General features: G+C 39.2%; 1 protein-coding gene across 2 annotated transcripts in view; it reads left to right on the top strand.

Annotated features, from left to right (window-relative positions):
- Positions 1-23,845, top strand: part of FAR2 (fatty acyl-CoA reductase 2) — a 133,632-nt gene that overhangs the window by 26,282 nt on the left and 83,505 nt on the right. The window contains exon 2 of one of the 2 annotated variants that reach the window (XM_032347550.1): positions 9,973-10,074. The exons of the other annotated variant lie outside the window; for it this stretch is intronic. The gene's annotated coding sequence lies outside the window, so the exon portion shown is untranslated. The remainder of the gene's footprint in view (positions 1-9,972; positions 10,075-23,845) is intronic. 2 annotated transcript variants of the gene reach the window in all.

Below are 23,845 nucleotides of genomic sequence, written 5' to 3'. Positions count from 1 at the left end.
ATAATAACTGGTAAACATTGAAGGATAGACTTTTAGATTAGTTTTCTTGAAGCTTATGCACAAAATTACCCATTAAAGATTGAATTTTCTCTAATTAACAGTAATCAAAATTTATTTGAAAGGTACCTTTTGGAATATAGTATGTTTATGCTTTTTTAGAAGCTAAATTGAAGAGTGAGGATTTGTTCCCTAGGGCACTCTCTAGTTGGAATTTTACATTGGTGGTGAATAGCACCCTAACTTATTTGATTATCATCCATTTAGCAAGCATAAACATGTATCACTTATGTACTAAGTGGTTGTTTTAATGCCAAATGAAAATTTAATGGAACCCTTCAGATTTCCAGTCTCTGTACCACATCATTATTTTACTAGGAAACCTCACAGGAAAGTGTACTAAAGATTGTCCTAATTGCAAATATCAACACAGACTTGGAACTTGGTAAAGGTGATGGTTTTGTTCCATTGTGATGTATTGAATGCTACTGAATTGTACATATTAAAATGGCTTACTTTATGTTATATGAATTATACCCCAATTAAAAAAAAAAAACTTTTTGACACAGAGGTAGAAAATCTCTGAGAGGTTTATCTCCCTCCTCCATAAAAGGACCTTACATAACTCTACCAGGATAATGTCTATCCAGGCCACAGAAATAAATTTGAATCTGCAGTTCTGGGAGAGATTAGGTCAGGCTTTAAATAAAGAAGTTGTAGGCAAGTTAAATTGTCACTGAATTCTTAAATACTAATCAGAGTCCAAGAACTGTTCTTCTTTGGAATTATTTGTTCCCAGGAGCAATTGTAAAGCTTGATCTTCACCTTTGTTCTTAAAGGCCCCTAGAGAGAGGTGTTTTGTTTTTTTAAAAAAACTTTTGTGGCATTTTCTAGAATTTTGCTCTGACCCTCAAAGTTTGTGAAGCTCAATTAAATCTCTCCCTCAACTTTTTAAATTCATTTCTTTTCTTTTAAATTCTCAGTAGGGATAGATAACAGCTGACCTGAATGTAGCAGGCACCACTTCAAAAACTCCCAGGAGTGTTGCTGGTCTTCATTCTCCAATGTTCATAAGCTTTTCCTCAAAGGTTTTTTTTAAACCATCTTGATTATTCATTTCTTGCCTCTTTTCAGTATTTCCATTTCACACATCATTTCATAGGATTCCAAACTAGATATGTAATTGTTACCCAGATGCGTAATGGAAAAATTAATTTCTTCCAGCATGCTGTCCTCTTGTTCTCTAGATGGATAATAACTTCATATCATCAAGCACTATTGGCGCAATGAATTAAAATGTGTATTCACACCCATCCCTCATTTGTTCTGTGTCAGTCCTGTGCTCTTTACTTGCAATAATGACACTAGCGTTGCGTTATTGTGTTATACTCTGCTTTAGGATTCAGTCTGAATTCTAAATCTTTGGCTGTAACTGATGGCTCTTATCTCTCTGAAATGGTTTTAATTCCCTGTGTGTTTGCTATTAAAATCCATTCTATTCCCTTCGTTCCAGCTCTGCTGACTCTTTTGAATGCTGATGTGGTTACCAAAACATCCGTCCACCTGAGTCCTTGCTGGGAAGGGTTATCCTTAAATGTCTTATTCAGTTGGATGTAGATGTACTGCTGACTGTGCATAGCTGGGAGCAGTACTGGAACAGAACAGAACAAGGTGGGGGGGTGCAGGAAGACAGGTGAGGACGATCCAGGTCAGGGTCCAAACCAGAGGCTTAAGCTTGACAAGGAGACCATGTGTCCAGAAGAGCCACAAATACAGAGGGTAAACTCAAGTACAGCTACACCAGCTGCTTCACTGCTGGAGAGGGAAAATTCTGAGGCATGGTATGTTGGTTTGCTATTGTTGTCATAACAAAACACCACAGCTTGTGTAGCCTTAGCCTAAACAACAGACATCTATTTTCTTACAGTTCTGGGGGCTAAAAGTTGAAGATCAAGTTTTTGGCAGGTCTGATTTCTATGGGCCTCCTTCCTTGGCTTAAAGATGGCCATCTTCTCATTGCTATTCATGTGGTCTTTCCTCTGTGTGTGCACATTGCTGGTGTATCTTTGTCCACATTTTCTCTTCTTATAGAGATCTGAGTCACATTAGGTTAGAGCCTAATGCCCTCATTTTAGCTTCATCACCTCTTTCAAGACCCTATCTCCAAATATAATCATATTCTGAGGTACTGGGGGTTAAAGTTTCAACATAGGAATTTTGAGAAGATACACATCAACACATAACTGTTGGCTTTTATGGCATTTCCAGTGTTCTCCTGAGAAATTAAGGCCTGTTTGCATGTAGTGGTAACTGGCTTGCTGTCATCCCTTAGTGGATGCTTTCCCATCCCTATATCACATCTCTATTCCCCTTCAGATGTTCTGTGCACCTCCCCAAGTTTCCACCCAAATCCTTCCCTTGGGGTCAACTTCTGTGGGAACCCAAAGTGGGACAGATACAAAGGAAGAGACATTACAGTGCTATAAAGTGACACAGAAACCATCAGTCCAGTGTCAGATGACCTGAATTCAAGTTCTTAATTCAAATTCTGACACTTCTGTCATCACTTGAATTCAAGTTCTTAATTCAAATTCTGACACTTCTGTCATCACTTGAATTCAAGTTCTTAATTCAAATTCTGACACTTCTGTCATCACGTTGTCAATGTCCTTAACCTCAGATGATAATATCTCCTTTGTAGGATCCTTTCGGGTCTTAAATTATAAAGTGTATGTGGTATCAAAAGTTATTTTCAAATGCTATCTGAATATTATTATTACCACATTAAGAAAAAATTTTCTGCCCTCAAATAATTCTGCTTACATTGGATAATCAAGTTTAACTCTATGAAATTTTTTTTACTGCACAAAGTAGCATATGGTTAAGTTTCAAATGGATGATATATTCTACTACCATTGTCACTGCTGAAAATATTGAATAACACCAGATTCTAACTCAATCCAGAAAGTTATCCTGACTGCTGGATCCCTTTACTTCACTGCTATCTATTATTCATATGTTGTGGGAGAGTAAGTTTGTATAAGAAACAGTTCCTGCCCTAGCTTACGATCCTACTTGAAGCCCTGGACATGTATACAAATGAAGAAATAAAACACAGCAAGTACTAAGTGCTAGAACACTAGATGAATAAACATGAACTATGAACTTAGAAAATTATATGGGATAAACACTAAGAAATGGTTTTATACTACAGCCCTGTCATTAGACATTGGATTCGTATATTAATAAAAAGTAATTTTTATAAAACTAAGACAAAAAAAGGAGTTTTATAAAATCACACTGTAAAATCATAACCATATATATATATATATGGGTTTTTTTTCCGTGTGTGTGTGTGTGTGTGTGTTTTGCCTAAATCTTCAAAAAAAAAAAAAATAGCACCTCTCAGTTTGAACTCACCTGTATCTGGTAGCTCCCACCTTGCAGTTCTAGGAGAGTCTGTGTCTTTTTCTACACCATCTTTGTCTTTCATACAAGATGCATATCATAAGCAGCTGATTGGAAGACCTCAGTTGACTCCCGTCAACTATCCCTGTCACTGTAACATAGAAAGAAATGAGATTGGTCTGACTTAAGTGTTTTTCAGAAAGCCACAAGCGTGTTGGTTATTATTTTGTATTTTGTATCTTCTGAATCTTGTAAGCAGTTGAAAATTGATTTCTTGATGAGTCACTTGGGTATTTTTTTTAAAAAGGTATGAAGCTAAATTGACCATTTTATAATTCCAGGCTTGACTTTTTTTTCTGAAAATATGCAGTCCTTTGCTATTTGCCATAATTGCTTTCGTTATTTGGGATATTACCTGAACACAAGTTTCCAGATTTCTTGTCATAATTTTACACAGCTTAGTTGACCTTATGGCTTTGTTTTTTATAGTATTTTGCCTGAATTTCTCTTGCTGAAACTTCCAAAAGTATTACCACATTTCCTTCAGCTAGTGCAACTATTTCTTACTCATTTTTTTCAACAAAATGAATTTAATGTATCACTAAGTTCCTTCTGGCATTCTTTCATGCTATATTGGATATAGCCATTTTGTCCCTTCTTCCTCATTTCTCTAAAGCTTGGTTATTAAATGATAAACATTTTGCTTGGGTGGCATATAATTATTTTTTGCAAATGTTTTATCTCTACTTGACTTTAAGAATATTCCTAAAGTAAAAAACACAAATATGCTTTTTAATATTTGGATTTCAAGTATAGGACATTTGAACTTTAAATCCAGTAAGATATAGATTTTAAAATGCATTGAACCTATACATCTGTGGCTTAGATTACTAGATAGAGGAAAATCATATCAGCTTTTTCGAAAATTTTTTTTCTGAAAATTTTTAAGGGAATAACTTATCCACATTATAGTTGGAATTTGGAAACTCTATGGCCTAAAAGCAAACAAAAGTAAGTGAATGTTTCTAGTCCAAGTTTTTTTTTGTGTGTATTTTTTTTAATTGTCCATTTCTCAGTGAATATAGAGAGTTTATATTCCAGGCAATAGATCTATGTCTGCTTTTATTTAAGCTTTTTGGCTGAATTTTCTGTAAAGGTTCAGATCGTAAATATTTTAGGTTTTGCCAACCCAGTGGTTTCTGTCATAACTATTCCATCTGCCTGTCACTCTAGCATGAAAGCAACCCTGGACAATATTTAAAGGTATTGGGGGTTTATTTACTTACAAAAGCAGACTTCATACTCTGTTTGGCCCATGGACTATGGTCTGTTGGCCCTTGTTCTAGTTCTAGAATCATCCACTTCACTTTGACTGTATAGACTGGCTATTTGGTCTTCTATTATGATTCTGGCATCATGCTGAGTTGTTTTACTGAGCTTTGAATACAAAGTTCAGAGGTCACTAATTCTTGTCTGAATATGAAAATATATTTATTGTCTTTCTAGTTTTCCTGCTACATGTATTTAAAAATCATTTGTACCTCTGCTTTTAAAGTGAAATCTATCCAATGTTTATATTATTGGGGTTTTTTCCATAGTTCCCATAAAACCATGCTCAGCTTTGTATCCATCACTTCCTGTCTTTCGGTCCTTAGTTTTTATATATTTTCCACTTTGAGTCCATTTGCTGCATGGTGAATATTCCTAAATTTTCTGACTTACATCTTAGTGTACAAAAGCCTTCCAGTTTACCAGAGAGGATTTATCATAAGTGTTTCTCTATTAAAGTTAAGGACACATTAAAATGCTATTGGCTAAAAGGGGCAATAGCAAGATACATGTGGCTGAACCCATCACCACTTAAAGAGCGGGACCAATTTGAAGAGCTTTCAGAAAGTCAATAATCATATGGTTTCACTTATTTGTGGAACGTAAGGAATAGCATGGAGGACAGTAGGAGAAGGAAAAGAAAAATGTGAAGGGGCAGGAGGGCGCAGATCAGAGCTGGAGACGAACCACGAGAGACTATGGACTCCAGGAAACAAGCTGAGAGTTTTGGAGGGAGGGTGTTGGGAGGATGGGTGAGCTCCCTGATGGGTATTAAGGAGGGCATGGATTGCTTGGAGCACAGGGTGTTATACACAAACAATCAATCATGGACCACTACATCAAAAACTAATGATGTACTGTATGGTCACTAACATAACATAATTTTTAAAAGAAAAAGAAGAGCTCTCAGTAGTAGAACCTAAACATGATGCTTATGAAATACGTATATGAGTAAACCCAGCAAAAACAAATGCAACATAATAACCCAGACTTTTCAGTGACGGAAAGTCCCAGAGCTGCAGCAGAAATGTTTTCTTCAGCTATGGATACTCAGGTTGTTACTGTTGAAGTGGTGAGTGGCCAAGTTACAATTACTATAGGAACTGTAACTGAAACTTGACCTTTGATACATTTATATGTTCAACCATAACATTGTATCAACAGGCTCTTGCATTTCCTTGTGTTTATAAGTGACTTTGTTTCAGGCTCACAGAAATTAACTAGAAAAAAATTGAGGGGGAGGAAGAAAGCAGAAAGCTTGATTTTTATTTATTTTATTTATTCATTTATTTATTTTCCAGAATCTTACCCACTGCCAGCATCAGAGTTTCCTCCTGTAGAATCAGTTTGCAACAGTGCTTTCTGAGGCTAGGTAGTGAATTCCCCTAGAGGACTACTCCTTCAAAGTAAATAGTGGACTCTTTATTTATCAGAAAGGCAGTTGCCTGGTCCTTTGTGTTGGTTGATGAGAATTGCTTCTGTCCTGTAAGCATGTAGATTTCCTGTGGCTTGTCAGAAAGCATGAGCAGAAAAGCAGAGGCCCCCATGAGGATCCATGAATGAGAAATATATAACAATCAATAATTCTTTCTGCTTGCTCTTTACATCAAATTAAAAAATGGGTGAGTCAACACACCAACTACCAGGTAGTAATTCTTCCTGGTTGTTTTGCTAGTGTATTTCCACAAATTAAACCAAAGAAACTGTCCTTTCTGGGTATGCCAATTTGAATGTTCTGAATAACTATGAATGATGAGGCTCCCGGAGACCTACAGCATTTCAGAAGTACCAAAACCCAAAGGACCAGACTAACTCAGAGATAAAAAGCAGTTAGCGTTTATTAAGCACTTCCCATGTGCCCAGTACTGTGATGGATACTTACCCATGAAATCTCATTTAACCCTTACAACATTCTTTGTGGATAGCTGAGTTGAACGAACTTTCCACAGTCACACAGTGATGGAGCCAACGCTTGAAACTTGGGAGTTCTGGATAACTCCCAAGTCCTAGAGTTCTTTAAAGACCACCCTTGTTTTTGCAAATTTCTAGTTCAGCAAAAAATATTTGTTATGCGTTTTTCAGATAGCTCAAAGTTTCCATAAAATATGGCCCTTGTGCATGAAATACCAAAGTCAACTAATATATCTAAATCTAAAGAGAGAGACCCACTTATTGAATGTCAACTTTTATAACAATGCCACGTAAGAGTCTGGTCAACATGAAATAAAAATGAAAATGGAATATAAAACAAGGGAGCATTGAAAGAAGTCCTTGGTTCCTTTAGTGGCACTCTCTTCTCATTTATATGTATAAACCTGTAAATTAGTATCTACATTGTGGATATCAAGAATTTTTTTAATTTAATTTGATAACAATGGGAATAAAATACTGGTGTTTCTAGTTATGCAGCATTTGAACCTTAGCATTTACAGGAGCAGCTCAGAAGCTTGCCATGTGTTACCTTTTAAAGCACAGTAAAGGATTTTTTAATAGACAGTGTTACAGAGCCAGGCTCTCCTGGGTTGTGATACAAAAGCTTAGCCCATCTATTTCTCTTGCCTGCTCCGGTTAAGTTAACTACTGCCCCCCTGCAGGCATTCTAGTCTCCCTCCCATAAAGTAGAACTGTTCCTTCATAAGGAGTGTGTATTAGTTCTTACACATCATGTTTCTTACAATTGTGCTTCCATGGGATAGATGAAAGCAAAAAGAGAAGATGTACTGAACGGTCCATTGGAGATGTTACCATTCCCAAGACGAGTCTGCAACTTCTCAGTTTTTGACATTTAGTCTTGGCATCATGTTAGCATTGATTAGGTTTAATAGAATGGATTCCCAGTATATGAACTCATAAGAAATTGATGTTTTTAGGTTTTTCTTGGAGGCAGATTTCTTTCTCAGACTAGTACTAAGATGATTATGTCCTCATTGAAAGGGACCCTCCGTCCAGTATCATGGTGACTGGGTCTTGTGGCCATTCCACAGACTTGGGATGGATCATGACCCAAAATGTGGTTTGGATTTTCAAATCCATGATGCTACAAACACACACACACACCCTCCCACCCACCTATGAAAAGGTCTTTTATTCCCAGAATGAAGCTTTCTGGGGAGAGCAGGACAGGCCTCTCAAGTTGATCTGAAAATAGCTTGAAAGAACTGTTAAAGAAAAGAGACTGGCTCTGAGTTTTCATGATAGTTAGGGTCTGGAACTGGAGTGAGGGTTTTAGTGCATGGTTTGAACTTACTGCTGGTGGCAAAGCACTTGAGCTTTCTTACCAACTTGCCCAGATCTGAGGCAGAATGGGTAGAAGGCGGGGTAAGTTTTGAAAAATACCTGTAATCAAACATCAAATAATGGAGAGAGACTCTTTATTACATTGTGTCCTCAGACTTTAAGAAAAAAAATATTTAGTTAACCTAGAATTAGTGCAGGGCACCTGGGTGGCTCAGTGGATTAAGTGGCTGCCTTCAGCTCAGATCATGATCTTGGGGTCCTGGGATCGAGCCCCACGTTGGGCTCCCTGCCCAGTGGGGTGTCTGCTTCTCCCTCTCACTTTCCCTCTGTACTCTCTCTCTCTCAAATAAATAAATAAATAAAATCTAAAACCAACAACAAAACCATAATTAGTGCAACATGCAGTGAATATGCTTTAAATGGTTCAGACAGAGAAGTCTAAGCTGAAGCCCCCTGGGCTTCCAGTACATCGGGTTTTTATGTCTCTATCTTTTTACCACTGCTGGGGGAAAAAAATCTAAATTCTTGTTCCTTACTTCTATTCATGAGATTTTGGTGAACACATTCTTTGTTATTAAAGAATTCAGTAAATTTTCTGACCCAGTCTTTCCTGCTTTTTAGCCAGTGAATTAACATATATTTTTTGGTGATTTTTTCAGATTGGCAAAGCTCATGTGTTGTGGGCATAATTGCATTATTTTAATTCACAATATTCTAAGAAATTGTACTGTCATCACTTACAACCACTTTTTTTTTCTTCCCTAAACTGGGTGATAGTGAATTTTCCTTCTATTGTTTATGAAGGCTCACCTTGCATGTTATTTCAAGAATGCTGACCTTATTCTCCGTATCATCATTTGAAATGAAAAGAATATGTATATTGTGGAATCTTGGTAACAGCAGAGAAAACTCCTACAACTATTTAATGCATGCAGAGTAAAGCAACAACATTGAGATCAATTCTTTTTTTTTCTTTTTTTTTTCTTTTTTTTTTTTATACAGAAGGCACTGGGGACATTGAGATCAATTCTAAATGATAGTTACCAACTGTTCTGTACCTCCACTGAGAAGGGAACAAAAGAATATACTCAAAACTAGAAAAAATGCAGAGTACACTTATATCTGTAGAAACAAGGCAGATTCAGAGAAAACCCTCTTCGAAAGGGCTTTCTTTTAAAAATGTATTTTAAAATCTGTGTATAAGAAATAAAATAGATCATGTGACTATAATAGTCTAGAGCAGTGGTCCTTTTTTTAAATCTTTTTTTTTTTAATTCAAATTCAACTAGCCAATATAGAGTACATCATTAGTTTCAGATGTAGTGTTCAATAATTTCATTGGTTGCATATAACACCCAGTACTCATCACATCATGTGCGCTCCATAATGCCTATCTCTCAGTTACCCCCATCCCCCGGACCCCCTCCCCTTCAGGGACCCTCAGTTTGTTTCCTAGATTTAAGAGTCTCTCATGGTTTGTCTCCCTTTCTGATTTCTTCCCATTCAGTTTTCCTTCCCTTCCCTAATGATTCTCTGCCCTATTTCTTATATTCCACGTATGAGTGAAACCATATGATAATTGTCTCTCTCCGATTGACTATTTTCACTCAGCGTCATCCCCTCCAGTTCTATCCATGCTGATTAAGTGGTAGCTGTTCATCCTTTCTGATGGCTGAGTAATATTCCATTTTACATATGAGTCATATCTTCTTTATCTACTCATCTGTTGATGGACATCTGAGCTCTTTCCATATTTTAACTTGTGGACATTGCTGCTATGAACATTGGGGTGCGTTTGTTTTGCTATATCTGTATCTTTGGGATAAATACTAAGTAGTGCAATTTTTGGGTTGTAGGGTAGCTCTATTTTTAACTCTTTGAGGAACCTCCACACTATTTCCAGAGTGGCTGCACAAGCTCACATTCCCATCAACAGTGTAAGAGTTCTCCTTTCTCTGCATCCTCGCCAGTATTCATTGTTTCCTGTCTTGTTATTTTTAGAGCAATGGTTCTTGATCTGTTTGGAGTCTTAGGCCTCAGGAAGAATTGCTGAAAGTCCTTGCTGGAGAGAAAATTCAGATGAAGCAACATTTGACCTATAAGGTACATCATGTTATTCAGAAATAACTAAATGCTTTGTGACAAATAAAAATCATTCCAAAGAGCAAGAACTTATTTCATAAGCTATTTGTCCCTTGCTGGAGCTGTTTCTCTTAATTGCCTGGCTGTATTCATTTACAGTTTCCAGTGTGTCTCTAAACCTGTCTTTGTATTTTGTTACTGAACTCTTAACCCATTTTTGAAACTGAAATATAAAATGTATAGTTTTGCATTTCTGTGAACATGTTGAAGATCCAAAGACCCTGTAACCGGGCTGACAAGGATCAGATATGCAAGCAATACTAACAGTCTTGGATTGAATGGTTACCGTGTACCAGCCAGAGAACAAAGCACTATCTTACTCAATTCTCCAACAACGCTCTGATGCAGTTCTTAGTCTCATTCACTGATGAGTGAACCGAGGCCTAGAGTCCGTGATTTGCTCAAGTATTCACTGAGCACCTCCCGACTGTCTGACGCTGTAGAGGAAGATGCAAATGAAAGAAAACATGGACTCTGTAAGCTTTTAAAACGAAAAGTTTCTGTTTAATTTTTAAAATTCTAGTTTCACCTATAGTGTTGCTGGTTTCAGGTGTGCAATGCAGTGATTCGGCAGTTCTGTCCGTCACCCAGTGCTCGTCGCAGCAGGTGCACTCTTGAGGCTCTTTACCTGTTTCACCCGTCCCCCACCCCCTCCCCTCTGGCATAAAGAGCTGAGTTGTTTTTTTTTATAACTGTATTTTCAAAATGCCTATGTTTGAAACTATGAAATGCAGCTTCCAGCCTTGTAGTTTAATGATACCCAAACTAATGAAATGGAGAGTTGTTGTCTTGGAAAACTCTACAGGTGTTCATTTGGGAAGTGTTGTCCTCTGTCACAGGCTCTTTTAATAGTGGCAGCCCACCAAACAGACATACCCCAGATATTTCAATTCAAAACAAAACAAAATCTCAGACTTAATGCAAGACAATTTTTATGAAGCAAAATTCATCTCCCTCATCTGTACATACATGAAATAATTGATATAGCTTAATGGTGACATTAAATGTACTTCAAATCGATGTGACATTGCCAACTCATTTATAGCTGTGAACAGCTGTGTCCTTTCAAAATAACAAACTTTTTTTTTTTTTTAAACAACAACAAAAGAATAGAAGGGAAAGGGAAAATCTCCCTGGAGAGCTTCTTTTTGTGCTTACTGTTTTGAAATAATTTTATATAAAGGCAATTTATATCCTCTCCCATTATTCTTTTATATTGAAATATTTTGAGGCTTTTAAGGTTTATCACTAATATCCACAACTTTGTCATAAAGGACAAAGACTTTAGAGTATTAATCCTTTGAATGCTTTCCCTTTTGTAAATTAAAATTTTAAAAAACTGAAGCATAAAAACATTAGGTGTCTCCATGAAACAGTGATGCTCTCAATACTGCACTTCCATCTATAAAGGTAGAAAAAGCAGCGTGATTTTTTAATCTAAAGATACTTTCTGCATCACAGTCACTATTTTCTTTCCTACCCCAGCTCTTCACACTCCTCACTTTTCCTGAAATTCCAGAAGTGTTTCAAGTTCATTAATTTCCTCTCCTTTCTTTCATTTTGACCTATGCATTCATCCATCTACTTGCCAAACATTTATCCTAAAGTAGAAGATGGTAGGCAGGTGCTAGAGATGTAAAGATAAAACCATATTCCTATTCTCAAGATACTTAAAGTCTAAAGAAAAGGCAGATTTGGAAACTCTTGCAATGTGCCCTGGTAAATACCACTAGAGTTCTAGGAAGAGCCACTAACCAGTCTGAGGATTACCCTGTGTCTAGTAAGAAAGCCAAATGTAGTGCACGTGGCTCAAGCGCAGGCATATATTTAGAGAGATAGAGGTTGAAAATGGAAAAACACGCAGGGACCAGCTCATGTATACCTTGTTGTATGCCACTATTGGGAATTCAGACTTTATCATGACTCATATTAACAAGCCATGAAAACTGAAGTAGCTTTAGCAAGAGATGACATAATAATATATGCAATTTAGAAAGATCCCACTAGAGGCTATGTGGGGGGTGCAGTGGACCACATTGAAGGAAAGATGGCGGCTACTAGAGGGGAGTGTGGAGAGGTCCCAAGCAGCTGCAGCAAGGAGGTAACAGGCATGTACACAGAAGGGGTTAATTGTGGCAGAATCTCCAGGATTCATAGATTGAAGTTATGTGGGGAGTGAGTGAGATAGAGATACCTCTCACATGCTGGCTTGAGTTACCAGGTGGATGGTGGTGGTGTTAATTAGGATTGGGGATCAATTCTTTTAATATGTTGTGTTTTTGATGCCACTGAAACATCGGAATAGAACTGTTTAAAACCCAATTAGATATGAATCTAGGGCTCAGGAGAGAAATCTGGGCTTTGGGTAATAGAATGATGCAAGAGCCATATAGATGGCATGTAAGTGGTGGTTGAAACAATGTGTATGAAGAAGGTTATCAGTAGCTAATTAAAAATGAAAACAACAAAGATGGGCACCTGGGTGGCTCAGTTGGTTAAGCACCTGCTTTCAGCTCAGGTCATGATCCCAGGGTCCTGGAATTGAGTCCCCCACTGGGCTCCCTGCTCAGTGGGGAGTCTGCTGTCCCTCTGCCTGTCCCCCACCCTGGCTTGTGCTCTCACTTAAATAAATAAAATCTAAGAAAGAAAGAAAACAAAACAAAACAAAATGAAACAACAAAGGGCCCAGGGCGGCACCTAAGGGAAGTATTATTGCCTTCCTTGGGGCCAAATTAGGGAATGTCTAGGCCATAGGATGCCTTTGTGTGAATTAGAGAACAGCTTTACCGCCTTCATCCAGAGTTGTTGTCATCTGTTGACACATTTATGAGGTCTACATTGTGTATGGTGCCCTGTGGAGCCGAGCAGTAAAATGTCAGTTGTGAGGCTCATGAAGCCACCACCAAGCAGATAAGAAGACATCAAGTGGTACTAGAAACTATAGGAACAGAGTTCCTCAAGGCAGAAGAAAGGTCAATACCACCCCATCCACAGTGATTCAGGAGTCAGAGATATGAGGTCTGAAAGTTGTCCACAAATTGCCAGTTGGTCTTAGGGAAAGTGGTCTCAGACTAGAGCTCAGCTCGGGGTTCCTCCCTGCCCAAAGTTGGGATGTTCTCCTTCTCCTGCTGCTCACAGGTGCTTTGACCCCAGTGGCAGTTCTGCTTCCACCCTTATTACCATTTGACTCTCTACCCATTATCTTTCTGTCTTACTTTTGCTTTAAGAGCTTTCTCTTCTATTTTGCATCTTGATACATTTTGCTGCCCCCTCATTCCTTTGGTTATATACATCACCCCCTGACCCAGCACACCCGGTTTCCTGTTAGGGCTTTAAAAAACATATCATTTCAGTCACAATTCCTAGAGACATCAATGGCCCTTCAGATGTACGTGTGAGCATACATTTATATTTGAATACAGAGACCTTCTGAACAAGGGATAAAAGGGAGAGTGGGGTCTTCCTAATATTCACTCTCATCTTTTTGGATAAGGAAAATTTTATCAGGCCCATTTTAGACAGTCATATCAAATCAGCTGGCCCCTCTTAACTCAAATGAGATTTCTGCCTTCTTCATCTAACATAGGAGTGAAGGGTGCAGAGAGAGGTCAAGAAGTAGACTCATCAAAGAAAAGGACTTCACTTTCTAATGTATATAACAGTGAGATTTGTGATAAGATAAATTGGTGAGTCATAAGTTACATGTATAATGCTGTCATTCATCTTCTTAATTGTGAATGCTGATTTTGATATATATAGGTCTAACCTGAGCTCCTTATTTCACTGGAACAGCACTGTCCAATACAGTAGCAACATCTGGATATGTAAAATTAAAATTTAATTATTTTAAATTCACTAAAGTTCCATTCTTGAGCCATACCAGCCACATTTCAGGGGTATAGTAGCCACCTACAGCTATAGTGGCTACCATATTGGACAGCACAGTTATAGAACATTTCCCTATCATAGAAAGTTCTGTTGGGAGAGCATGACTCCAAAATAGTGTTGATTATTCCTGCTGGTTCTCCATTGCTGATGATTACTTTGAGGAAATAAGTTAGTCTGTCAGCAAGAATTCACAAATTATGTTCTACTACATAGAATTGTGGGTTTTTGCTCTTTTTAAAGATGTTATTTATTAGAGAGCACAAGCAGGGAGAAGGAGAAGCAGGCTCCCAGCCGAGCAGGGAGCCCAATATGGGGTTCAATCCTAGGACTCCAGGATCATGATCTGATCCGAAGGCAGATGCTTGACTGACTGAGCCACCCAGATGCTCCTTTTTGCTTCTTTTTTATTTGATCTAATAATAACATATTTCCAGTCAGCATCTATAAGTATTCTAAATATTTTGTGCTCACTATCTTAACTAATCTCCAGTAATCCTATGTTATCATTGCCATTTTACAAATGAGGAGAATAAGGTTAAGAGAGGACAAGTGGTAGAATCAAAATGCAATGTCACACCTATCTGGTCCAAAGTCTGATATTTAGTGGCTCACAGAAATCCCCATACAATGATTACATTTTTATTTTTCCAAGTAAAATACAGATGTGTCCTGGGGTATACTCAAAAGATAATGGCAGAACCTTCTAGACCTTTCAAGGAACTAGTCATATTATCAAATGAATATTTATTTAAATGATGAACATGTTGGTAGTCAGGTACCCACACTCTTTTAAGAACTCACTGAGAGATTCATTCATTTCCTTACCAACAAAAAACAGATTCTGGCATTCAAGTAACATTCTTGTAAAGCAATAGTCCCAAATCCATTCTACCTATATCTTCATGGAAAGTCTGAGAAACAAGAAAGAAATCTCAGTAGTATTTTTCCAGATTAAGCTCTTCTGGTTAAATTGTCCATTCAAACCTGAAAATTCATGGAGACAAGGTACTACAAGTGATTTTGTAATTCGTTTTACAGATGACTTCTGAAGAAACAATAGATACTTGATGTATCGTATTCTACAGAGAAGAGAAGCACTTTCTAAAATTTAATTTTGCTAAAGTTTTGACTTAAAGCTGTGGTCTTTGTTTTGTGTGACATTATAACAAGCAAGGACTCTTCTCCTTAAGCCACAAAAAAATAAATGAAAATATAGTAACTCTCCCACCATCATGTAATTATTTTTCCGTTATCACTTTTGCAGGAAAGCAATTCATGCTGCACATCTACCCTTCTTTGCAGAGAATAAATAGAGAGGTTTCTTTGGTCCTTAGGTTTCCACTGGAGAACCCCCAAGAGTGAAGTTCCCAGTATAAATTAGTGGGAGGTGTCTACATACTTCTACTTGGGCGTCAAGGAAATCTTGAAAGCCATGGCAGTTGTATGGCCATCCATCTCTGAGGTTATTAAAGACTATTTCCCACAATCTTGTTTGGTCTGCATGAAAACTATGTGTGTATGTGTGTGTTAGTGCAGGAATGAAGGCTGTAAACGGGTGGGGACTTGATCACCACCAACACCTTACAACCAGCAGAAGACTTTGAGTTAGACAATATATCAGAGGTAAAATGTAATCTTTCAGTAGGATTTAGAGGGATTTCATAATCCGTAACTGGACAAATACCACAGTCAACTGACAGCAACTTGTTTCTTGGGCATAGCAGCAAATGAGAAACAGATCTGTGTCTTAAGAAGAACTATATTTGTTCTTCATATAAGTACAGATCATTAGCTTTTTTCTTAAGGGCCTGCGCTAAGTCAGCACTAGGCCTGTACTGGAAAGACTATGGAGACATGGACCCTGTCCTTGTTGACCTGATGTTCTCATGGAATGGCTGCCAAAAGTACATACAAGATAACACAATTTAAAATGCCATACATTCCTTTTATGAAGGAAATTAACATGAATCTGAGAGAATCAAGGACAAAGACTCATTTACTATACATAGGGCGTTCAGGAGGGCTTCTCTGGGCTTGTGGCATTTAATCTGAAACCTGATAGATAGAGCAGGAACTAACTTTGTGAAATGTGTTCCCCACAGAGGGGCAGCCTATACAAAGGCCCTGACATCATGTACCTACACAGCTGCCACAGGCTTGGACAAGGTCTATTTTTCTTGACAGAATCACCTGATGATTCTTTGTAATATTGTTAAATATTACATTGTTGCTTTCATGGAGACCTTTGAGGCTTTCCATCGAATTATTGTTATATAGTGAGACCTCTCATTTGGAAGTATTCATTCATTCCTTTCAGTCTATAAACATCACCCCATATACCTGTGAATGGGCATGTAGCAGAAGTTCATGCATTTTATTGTGTTCGGAAAATTGTTCATCAGGTCCCTACCACACCTGAATCATTGCAGAGATTTTGGGGGTTGTAGAGAGAAAGATCTGTCAAACAGGAATAAAATGTTTATTTTCTCTGGTCTCAGCAAAGAACAGGCCTGGAAATTTTCAGTGTACCGATATGTTATACAAACCTTTGCTCTCTGACTCTGTTCTGCTAATCTGAAAGCACAAAATTTCCATTTCACAGTGTTTGTTGAATGATTAAAGGGGAAAAGGGAGGGAGGGAAGGAAGGAAGGAGAAAGAAGAAAGAAAGGGAGGAAGGTAGGGAGGAAGGAAGGAGAAAAAGAGAGAAAGAACCTATGTGATATTTGAGCTCTTGCTGTTTTGGTAAGTATGTAGCAAAAGAACAGTCAGTGCAGGGCAGGCTCTGAAGAAACAGAGACCAGTGAAATGGAGGAAAAGCTACAGATGATCTTTTAAATATGAATGAAATCCTGGTACTGGCCAAACTCAAAGAATTTCACATAAAGGGAAGAACAAAGGCATCCTTAGAGCTTGAAAGGCTCTCAGAGACCAGTGGCATTCTCAGAAGTCTCATTCTCTAGGATATAGCTACTATGTCCTGTAGCTGAGCGTCGAAGGAAGGTATAAGCAGGGAGTTCGTGGTCTAGAGATTATTGATTTTTACTTTCATTTGTCTTTAAGGAAGACTGTATTTTATTTTTTCTGACTTGTGCCTACCAGCTGCCCATTATGAAAAGATTTTTTTTTTAATCAATTTCTTCTGCCCTGATGAGAGCCTAGAGACTGTGTCTTTAATGATTACATTTCCCAGAAGTAGAAGTATAACAAAGATGCCCTTTCTTAAACGGTACTTCCCTTGGATATACTCTCTAATACTTGGCTCTGCTCCAAGTGTGTTCCACGAGAACACATCCTCATCCAATTAGAATGGTCTTGCACCACTGGTTTGTCTGCCTTTTTTCTGGAGAACAGGGTGCAAATCACCAGAAGGTCTGGAAATTCTCACCTTTGTTTACAGTGGGACCTAGCACTTATCTTTCATCAGGTTTTGAGTCTCAGAAGACAGTGACATTCATACCTCACTTGAACTCTCTCAGATTGTTGCAATGTTCCTACAAAGTTCAGGACTCAGAACAACTAAGGTATATACTAGAAGTGACACCCAGATTTACCTAACACAGATTCTTGCCTCATCCAATTTGAGACTGATTGAGAAACTGTGCCAAATTTCCTAGACCTTGGCTTGTATTCCACTTGACACAAGGATGCAGACCCTGACAGCTATACCCACAACCCTGCGGGGTATGCGTCTTTCCCACTAAGCTCGGGATGTCATGGATAAAATCGTGTTTGACTCTGCTTCAGTCCCTTTGACCCTTTCAGGCAATCAAAAATACTTTTTTTTTGACCCCTCACTAAATGGAAGTCACAGCGGGATTCAACTCTGTTTCCACCTCTAGTTGGGGGATGAAGCTACACAGACATTTAAGGAAGGGAAAGAACAGTGAAAGCGCAAATAACCATGATGTGAAACAACAGGAAATCCCTTAGCATAGGCCAGAGGATTGACCAAAAGTGTGGCTGAGGTGGGATTGGCAGACCGGCCTGGATCCCAGAAGAACCCAGGCAGGTATCATGGATAAAGCAGGATCTGATTTGGGCCTTGGATAGGCCAGCAGTTCTCAACCCTCCCTGGACAGGAGGGCCATCTGGGGAGGCTTAAGGAATGCCAAAAATGCCTGCACAGGCAGAAAAGAGGAGTGGGGGTGCCATGAGAAGGAAAAGAAGTTTAAAAAACAAAGCTTGTTTGGGCACAGTAAAAAGTGAGTGTAGGAGGAGAAAAAGCAAGAAGGCAGAAAAGTCAGATTTCATCTGATTTTTGAATAGCCTCGTGTGCCAGGCCAAGGAATTTGGGAAACATATTTGGGTCGGGATCATGGGGTATATTTAGCCATAACACCTGATTTTTACAGCTGGAGAAGGATATCAGAATTCCTCTCTAGCTCGTAACTCCTCACTTCCCACTTCCACCCCCTGCTTGAAAGCCAATGTCTGACAGACATTAAGTGTAGACACGTGCTCATACTATATACCTCATTCTCTCAGATATAGGATTCCCAGTGTTACGGGGTGGGGGTGGGGGGGATTCATGCCAAAGTACAACCACTTGTGTAGAAGAACTCCCTTGAGTGATAGCCAGAAGGGGGAACCACTGAGACAGCAAAGCTGGTGTCTCCTGTAGGGTAAGGATCACAGATAAAGCTCTCCTCCCTTCGCCCAGGATGAGGGGACTCGGCGCTGGTACTTCCTGAATCTCTCGGATGCTTGCACCATGGCTTCGATCTGCTTGCTCCCTTGATTTTGCTGTCTCTCTGTCTCTTTCTCTTTTTCCATGTTTGAAGGGTAGGCCTGAGTAAAATTCCTATCCTATTACTGCAGATACTGGGCTGAGAGAGGTTGGATGGATGGAGGGAAGGATGGACAGATGGGTGATTTTTCTGACGTCCACCCGGCTAGAAGGAAATGGGGCTTGCAGCGGGCCTTTCTTAAGATCCTTGGCAGATAAAAGTCTGTCAGATCTCAAAGGAGGTAGATTCCACACCACTGCATTGAATTTAGAACTGGAACGCAGCACATTACCCATCAGACTCTGCTTATTCATATAAGAACTTGCAAAGACTGTTTCAAGTACGTCTGTGTTTTAGCATCAGATGTATTTCCTCCCTACTGAGCTAGAACCTTAGCATTTCCTGACTGAGCAAGAGTGTTAAGCAGTAACCCAACCTGGGGGGTGGGGGCGGGGAGTGGTGGGGACAAACAAGCCACTGAAGTTCTCTTCCTGTGCTTCTTTTTCTAAATTGAAATTTGAAGACTCTGGATACTTCTGGTGAACTCCACGGAATGCTTTGGTTTCTGCCATCTGTTCACACTCATCTACTCATTACTGAGCAGCTGCAGACCAGACAGGGCAGTTTTGGGCCCAAATATCAGTAACACAGGGACTTGAGCCTGCCACTCAGTCCATTGAAACAGGACAAATAGGCCTTATCAGAGGCCAAGAGTCAAAGCATGTTCTTTTAATTTTTCTGTGTAGCCTTTCTTGACAGGATGTGACATGTGGCTAGACAAGTTTCACACTCGTTTTCTCCTTCATTCTTCATTTACACTTCTACAATCAGATTTTACCAAAAGGTTTATTATGGTTACTTGCCTAAGAGAAATGCAATTGTCTGATCTTCAGCTCTTCAGAGGTCGTTATTGAGAACTCCGGTCTGGAGCTGATTGCACAAGAGAAGAAAGACAAAAGGTTGTTTTTTTTGTTTTTGTTTTTGTTTTTTTTTGGCAGGTATCACTCTGGAAACAAAATTATAAAACATGAGCCAATTAGAGAATAAATACTACCAAAATGAGAGATACTTACAACAGTTGCAGTCCACATTTTGAAAAGGAAATGATCATGTGCACTGGCGTGTTTATCTTAAATATGAGATTGGGCTAATGAGGGGGATTTAATTCCCGAGTAGTGGGAGGAACAGGAACGAAATCACGGGAGGGTGTTCCAGTGGCAAATGCAAGAAACTAATAGGACCTAATGTGGGAAAAGCAATCTGCACTAGGAGCACTAGGTGGATTAATCTAGAGAAGATGAACAGAGTACTCTGCAAGGGAAAGCAGGGTGAGCGGGCAGACCAGTTAGGTGACTGCTGTAAAAGTCGAGCCAGCAGGTTATCTGGCCCTGAGCTAAGGTCAGAGCCCTGCACAAGCAAAAAAGGAGACAATCCAAGAGCAATTCCACTGGAAGAGTCCAAAGATCATTAAAAAGGAACATTGGAGACCACAGAGTTTAATGAATGACAAGATGTTTTCCTCTGGAATCGGTGCTTTCTGCAAAGATTTTTGCCTTTAGAACTGCTTTTGTCTTTACACGTGTGTGCCTCTAAAGTCTTCTCTTTTTGTTTGTTTGTTTGTTTGTTTGATGGATGGGGTGGGTTAGGTCAGTCATCAGTGTATTGATTTTACAGTCAGATGAGCTTGCGGGGCTCCGGATCATGTAGAGCTGAACATGCGCAGCTCAGACAGTGAGGCCTTCCTTTAGAACAAGTATGTCTTCATAGTTCCTGAAGGCCATTTGGATCCGCTGTGGGAGCCGTGATTCCGCCACCTTAGACTCTGGAAAGAAGTCCTCCCTGTGGCTGAATTCCAGTCAGTCCTACTGGTAGAAAACTGGAAGCTAGGCCCTAGACAGGCTGGGTGGAAGTGAGTAGTGGATTCAGTCTTGCATTGAAATAGCCTCCTTGCCACTAGTTAAAAACTGTATTAAGACTTTTCAGCTCTAAGAAAGGACACACGCACACACACACACACACACACACACACACATAAGCAAAAGTACAATGGGCTCAAAATCAAATGAGCTGATTTCAAACTCAGCCCTGTCCCCTCCACACTCACTCATAGACACTCATAGTGTGACCTTGATAAGCCACTTAATTTCTTCTTATTTCTTATGTACTTCCCTTGCTTCAGCTCACCAGTATCATAGCAGTTGTTATTGTGGGTGAGACAGCTGATAAGTGTTTCTATAAGGCAGACAAGGAGACAGAACCTTAAAAAGTTGTCCAAAGTCGGGTACTTCTAAGTGGAGCCCAGGACTGATTTCCGAGCCTAGACTCCTGTGCTACCTCAAGCCAGGGGCACCTGTGGTCAGGTAGAGCTTACGGTCATGATAGGCCAGCTCTCCAGCTGGCAGTAGTTTGACTTTATTAGTTATACAAATAAAAAATGTTCAAGTCTGGATGCTTTAGTGATGGCAATAGGAATGGTTGAGTCCTCCACAGCTCCTTGGACTTTTTACTAAATGTTTGTTTTGATCCTAAATTGTCAGAGGAGTGTGCTAGTTAGCCCAGATTTGATTTTTTGAATTTTACTCTTATAAAAGTGCTGTCATTTATATGGGGAGGGAAAGTGATTAATGATTAATCAATCACTAATTAATCACTAATGATTAATCACTAATGATTAATTAGTGTGACTCTCAGACTACTTTCAAGACTGAGATATATATGCATATATAAGTTTTCATTTACCAGACTGCCCTTCATGGAACTAATCTTTCATCTGGGTTCTGGTGAGTCACATTCTTCTTACTGATATTTTTAAACAACCCAGGCAAAGTTAGATAAGCTCCTCCTAGCCTCTTTCTCAGACTTTTACAAAGTGCTTTACATTTACAAAGTTCACACACATCATTGTGTTTCATTGACAGTTGTCATGTAAGTGTGTAACAGCAACTTGTAGAGCAAAGGAGGAGGAGGTAAAAAGGTAAGTGATGTGTGTAATATGCAGCTGGCCCTGGTTCCATGGCTATCGCACTGGTTGGGCCATCACAATCAAGGGACTCCTAGCTGTAATGGTGACTTACCTGATGGTCGACTTCTTTGGAGCTTCCCTAATCATAGCTTTAGGAAGTTAGTTTGATAAAGATGGTGCTGTGTAAGCATTGTGAGCGGAATTTTGTCCCTCCAAAATTCACATGTCAAAGTCCTAACCCAGTGCCTTGGAATATGACTATATTTGGAAATAAGGTTATTGCAGATGTAATTAGTTAAGAGGAGGTCATACTGAAGAGGGGTGGGCCCATAGTCCAACATGACTGCTGTCCTTAAAAAGAGAGGGAAATCTGGGGGCAGCTGGGTGGTTCAGTTGGTTAAAGTGTCTAACTCTCGGTCTTGCCTCTGGTCCTGGTCTCAGGGTCATGGGACTGAGCCCTACATGGGGCTCATGCTCAGTGTGGAGTCTGCTTGAGATTCTTTCCTTCCTCTTCTCTCTCCCTCCTCCCTCTCCCCCCACACACTCAGGCTCTCTCAAATAAATAAATAAAATCTTATTAAAAAAAAGGGGGGGGAAATTTGGAAACAGAGACAAACATACAAGGAGAAAACCACGTTAAGATTGGAACTATGCTGTCACCAGCCAAGTCTCTATCAGGAGCTAGGAGAGAGGCCTGGAACAGACCCTCCCCCAGCATCTTGAGGGGGAGCATGGCCTTGCCAATTCCTTGATTTGGGACTTGTGGCCTCCAGGACTGTGAGACAATCAATTTCTGTTGTGCTAAGCCAACCAGTCCACAGTACTTGGTTAATAACAGCCCTAGGTAACTAATTCAGTGAGTTGCAAAGAATGCAACAAGATAGCGTAAACCAGAACATAGAAGAAACTTAAGTTCTTTCTCTGAGCAGCAACACTGAGATCATTCAGAAAGTAAATCTTTGGATAGAATCAAATGGTTTGAAACACTAAAGAAATTGTTGTCCTGATACACCCTAATTTGCTTCATGGATTAATAGACTTTCATGTTTGGAAGGAATAATAAGGTCACCAGGGTCAGCCGTCCATCAGATAATTATGGATCTCCAGCAATGTACCAGCAAAGTAGTTTTTCAGCCTTTGCTTGGATACATCTGCTAACTCCTGAGGCAAACCACTCTATCTTTAGCATGTCTGATGATTAAAATATGATTTCTTTTATAAAACGGAACTATACCTATCCACAGCTTTTCAACCATTTATTATCATTTAGTTTCTTAAAACAAGAAAGAACAGATGTAATTCTTTTTATGTGTCAGTCCTTTAGAAGTTTGATAGCTATCATGTCCTCTGTAAGTAATTTGTTCCCTAAACTTGCCCTTAAGTTCTTTCAACTATTGCACATATGACACAGTTTTTAATGTTTTAACCTTTATGTTCAGCTTCATGAAATGTGTTCCAGTTTATCATATGGTTTTTAGAATGGAACATCCAAACTCTGGTTATAATCAAAATAGTGCAGATTAGAATTAAATACACTATTATTCTAGATGCTGGGGTTTGTTTGTTTGTTTGTTTGTTTGTTTGTTTTAGAGAGGAGGGTGGGACAGAGGGAGAGAGGGAGGAAGAATCTGAGGCAAGCATGCCCAGCCCAGAGCCTGTTGCCGGACTCCATCTCACAATTCTGAGATCACGACCTGAGCAGAAATCAAGACTCCAATTTGTAACTGACTGAGTCACCCAGGCGCCCCCTAGAGGCTGTTCTTAAATGCAACCTAAGATCACATTCATTGGGGTTGGATCATCACTGTGTTCAGTAATATTGCACTGAAATTAACTAAAATTCCTTAATCATCTTTCCCACTACATAAGCTGCATAATGATAAGCTATGGCCTGATCATCAAGTACCATAAGTGGCCTGGCAGAAAATAGGAGTTGACATGTCATCGAATGAATGAATGAATGAATGATAGACAGATAGACTAATACAAAACCATGCATTCCCCTGAAATTGCTCAGTTTTTTTTTTTTTTAATTCAAAGGAGGGAAACTTACTGATTGTACTTTGTTTTGTTAAATTCAGGCAGAGAATAAATACTGTCTAGCCAATCAAGAATCCTACCATTCATCACATATCATCCAGACAGCAAAGATCT

This window comes from Mustela erminea, chromosome 6 (assembly GCF_009829155.1).
Source record: "Mustela erminea isolate mMusErm1 chromosome 6, mMusErm1.Pri, whole genome shotgun sequence".
In the NCBI taxonomy this organism is placed as follows: domain Eukaryota; kingdom Metazoa; phylum Chordata; class Mammalia; order Carnivora; family Mustelidae; genus Mustela; species Mustela erminea.
Note: the sequence above shows the minus strand (reverse complement) of the source record. Positions and strands in the feature narration are given on the sequence as shown.